The 4,206-nt window shown below is 37.1% G+C and overlaps 1 long non-coding RNA gene across 1 annotated transcript; it reads right to left on the bottom strand.

Moving 5' to 3' along the window:
- Positions 1-216: 216 nt before the first annotated feature.
- On the bottom strand, positions 217-1,177 carry LOC114369478. The gene is made up of 2 exons (XR_003657637.1): positions 1,080-1,177; positions 217-995 (listed from the first exon to the last, which is right to left on the bottom strand). It is a non-coding gene; the product is annotated as an uncharacterized LOC114369478 (long non-coding RNA).
- Between the last annotated feature and the right edge of the window lie 3,029 nt (positions 1,178-4,206).

The raw sequence follows: 4,206 nt of genomic DNA, 5'->3' as shown, positions 1-4,206 counted from the left end.
CCCATTTTCCTATTTCCAATTATGCCTATTGACACTTAGTTGCCAATGTTGCTTGATTCAGTTATTAGTACTTAGTAGAGGTCAAATTAGAAATAAGAAAATGATATAAAAGATAATAAAATTATAATTATTGAGAACGTCAAATAATTTCATATTCATAATAAGTCAAAAATGAAAACTGTCTAACTCATATGTGAATCAAATAAGAAAATCAATGATAGATAATTGAAATACCTTGCGATTCATTCTCTTATTTTATATATTCAGGTTTACATGATATGTTAATTATCCATACTGATGGAGGAAATTTCCTAACCTAATATTTAAGATGGTAAACTTGGTGAGACAACCATTTATTAAGAGTAACCTCCCTGACATGTAGTGCTACTCACACTTAAACTCTTTTGTGATTTCCTTACTAAGAAGAGGAGATAAAGGTAAAAAGTGGAGCGCAAGTAGCACAACTCATAAAGAAAGGTTTAGGAAAAAGATAGAAAACATAAGATAAAAGAAATGTCCTAAAAAGGAGATTCCTTTTTTTTAAAAGCTAACTTATCCTACTTGCTGCACAAAATGCAGAAATCGCAGCAAGGTAGCATAGCACTGTGTCCCCTCCTTATGGGATGTTGTTGTAATTAAGAAAATGAATCAAAGTGGTGCTTTTGCATTTGGGGCACTTGGGTTCACCCTCATTGACCATCATATACATAAGGCAGCGAGAACACCCTACTAGCACCATGGAAATGTCTTCAGGGCTCCGAGTGCAGCCGCGGTTGTTGTTGTTGTTGTTGCTGCTACTGTTGTCATCTTGGCTTAGTTCGCTGGACACACATGAGCTTGATGGTGATGTTGGTGGTGCTATGGGTAATCGAGTTGGTGAATCAGGTATCTGATTGGCAACCCTTGGTGGGGGTATGTTCAAATTCAAGCCATGGTTTGAAGTGCTTCCTTTTTTATCGCTCATGTTTCTTCCAATTTTGGCCAAAGTATGCTACCTATTTTGACTCAAACTGTTAGATAAAAGATGCCCATAAAAATTTCTAATTAAGAAGAAAAGAGCACAATGAGTACCTGTGTACCTTAAAAGGCTTGAAGGATCAAGCTTTGGCTAAAGGGAAGCCAAGCTGTGAACGAGAAAAGAAAGTGGGGTGAATGGTTTTGTTTTGAAGGCCAAGGGAGGCATTTTATATGATGAAAATGTAGGGGGTGACTTAAAGCATGTATGTATTTTTAGATTAAAATTTATTTCTCTTTTCGGTTTACAATTAATTGCCAACATTATTTTATTAAGTTTTTATTATTTAACAAAGGGTTGAATTAAAGACAATAAAGGGAAATAAAAGCAAATTGGAGTAATATGTAATTTTCATGAAAATTTAATCGGGTTTATATTATTTATTTATGACCGTATTGAATGAGAAAATTGAATTTTTCATTGAATATTTAAGATGGTTTGACTTGACGGGCAACTATTTATTAAGCATAACATGTGGGCAAACAAACGACCCCCTTAACTTCTCTTAATCATTCTTTAAGACACCATGTCGTATCCTATCAGATATCAGATAGACATATTAAATAAGTGTCATGTGACATAGTAAAGTTGGTTCATTCAAATGTTGAATCTCTATACTCAAAAGACGTAGAATGTTCTAGCTAGCAAGAATAATTCATATTTTAAAACTAAAAGAAAATTTAAGAACAACATATATTTTGATGATATTCAATTTTTTTCCTTTTTTTCCTTGTTGTTTTGATGATATTCTCTTTTGCCTATTGAGATCAGCCGTCAATGTTGTTTTGCCAAGTTGTTAGTATTTAACTAGAGGTTGAATTGGATACAACAAAACTATATAAAGGCTAATTAAACTCTAATAATTGATAATGTAAAATTGAAGTGGATCAGTTGGTTACTAGAAGAGGGGCTGGATAGTGCGCAAACCGATCAAGCAATTTTTTGCATAAAACACGTTTCTGATTTTTGCTTCTCTTGTTTCTTGCTTGGAAATTCGAAGATATCAAGGAGTATGACCTTTTCTTCTCAAGTTCTTGGATTAGATAATGAAACAAAGTAAAAACCACCAAGTAAACTCAAATATTATTGCTTCAAAAGCTGCTCGTAAAATCTCATAATTAAGTCTTTCATATTTGGAAAATAGGCCGTATTCAGATTACTACCTAACATTCATTTTTTCAACTTAGTACCTGAAATTTTTTTACGTTTCAACGTAGTGCATGCAGTTAGTCCCTTTCCGTTAAGTGATGACATGGCAGACATAGTGTCACGTCATCAAGCCTAATCACTGCCACGTATTTACCTTCTTCATCTCCTCCCCTTCTCCAACGAAAACAACACCACTGTCGACTGCACCACGCCACCACCGTCGAACACGCCACCTCGAATACCTCCACCTTCATGGACAGCTCATTACTGTCTTCCTTCCACTCCACTTATTAGTAAAACAGTCTTCCTTCCACTCCCCTTATTTTCACTCCTAAACGGCATCGTCGTTCATACACTTCTTCGGCAAACAAGAATAATCCAGCGTTAAGGTTTCCCTTCTTCGGCGATAATGGAGGTAGCAGCGAACATGCGAAACCCCGCCACTACCGTGTTGTAATCACACCTGCATCATCAAATGCTTTTGGTATTTTGCATGGTTATTCCAAAAAATAAGGGTTTTTAGTTTTTACAAAAGCAAACTTCTTACATTTGACATTTTTAATTTTTTTTGCAATCACCACCACCACCGGCACCTCTACCACCACCAACATTATCATCGGCACCGCTATCGCTATTGCCACCACCACCATCGGCACCGCTACCGCCACCACCATAACCATATGCACCGACACTACTACCACGATCACCACCTATGCAACGTGTCATACCCTAATTTCGTCCGGGGACCTTTGCTTGATAACATGCGACCTTTGTTTGGTCCTTGTAAGGTGCTTGGCACCCATCATTAGGCAATTTGTGAAATTCCGGGACATGCCGGAAAACAAAAGAAAATATTGATGCACAATCCGTAAGGTTCCGTGACACCCCGGAAATCAAATGGAAGCATCGTTGCATAATTAGTGAGGTTCCGTAACATTCCGTAAGTCAAAAAGGGGATGATTATGTAATCCGCAAAGTTCCGTAACATTACGGAAAGAAAACAAGTATCGTTACGAAATTCGTAAGTTTCCGTAACTTTACGAAAAAAGAATCACCAAAAAAGGCAGAGGGGGGTGTACTTAGTAAAAATGGGGGTGCAAATAGCAACCAGGTCCACTTGGGCCCTCCAGAAGATTCCTCCAGAAGGCTGTTGCTTTTGGAGGAAGCAACCCTGCTCGCCTGGGCGAGCTGGGCGGAAACCATCTCCCCTATTTTGCTATAAATAGGGGAGGAAGTGAGAAGGAAAAGGGTTCAGCCCCTTAGGCACTTCTCTCTCTTTCGAATTTCCTTGGAAAAATTGTTTCCGTGAAGAAAATCTAAGCCGAGGCGCTTCCGAAACGTTTCCGTAACGTTTTTCGTGAGGAATTTCGTGAAGGTTTTCGACCGTTCTTCGACGTTCTTCATTCGTTCTTCATCGTTCTTCGATCTTCAACAGGTAAGTACCTCGAACCAAGCTTTTCGATTCATTCTATGTACCCGTAGTGGTCCACATTGTGTTTTGTGTATTTCTATTCTTGTTTCATTTACTTTTTTTATACCCCCTCTTGACGTGCTTAAGCCATTTTACTTAAGTCATTTCTCGCTTAACCTAAAAATAAAATAAATTTCCACCGATCGTTTGAATTGTATTATCCGTTAACTTCGGTTAAAATGAATTCCGACCGTTTGGTCGTGCCGTAACCACGTTGGAAATCAAAAAAAGAGGTAAAATAATAATATAATAATAAAAAATGTCTTTTAGTAAAATAAAGCGGAAAATCAATCGGACGTTTTCTCTTTGGGATTTCTCATTCTTAATTGAATTGACTAATAACTAAAGTGAAACTAAGGCTAAAATCAACTCGCCTAGTCAAGCTCGTCCATAAAAATAAGTTTTTTTGAAGTTTGTCATTTCAATTTCTTACTAAGTAAAAATGGATCATTTTCAAGGTCCAACGCCTTAAAATGATCACCTTTTAAAGTAAAAAAAAATCCCTTGATAAGAAAGAACTACGTAGGTCTGATTTTCTCATCCCAATTGAGGAATACGTAGGAGCAAAGGG

This window comes from Glycine soja, chromosome 10 (genome assembly GCF_004193775.1).
Source record: "Glycine soja cultivar W05 chromosome 10, ASM419377v2, whole genome shotgun sequence".
Classification (NCBI taxonomy): domain Eukaryota; kingdom Viridiplantae; phylum Streptophyta; class Magnoliopsida; order Fabales; family Fabaceae; genus Glycine; species Glycine soja.
Note: the sequence above shows the minus strand (reverse complement) of the source record. Positions and strands in the feature narration are given on the sequence as shown.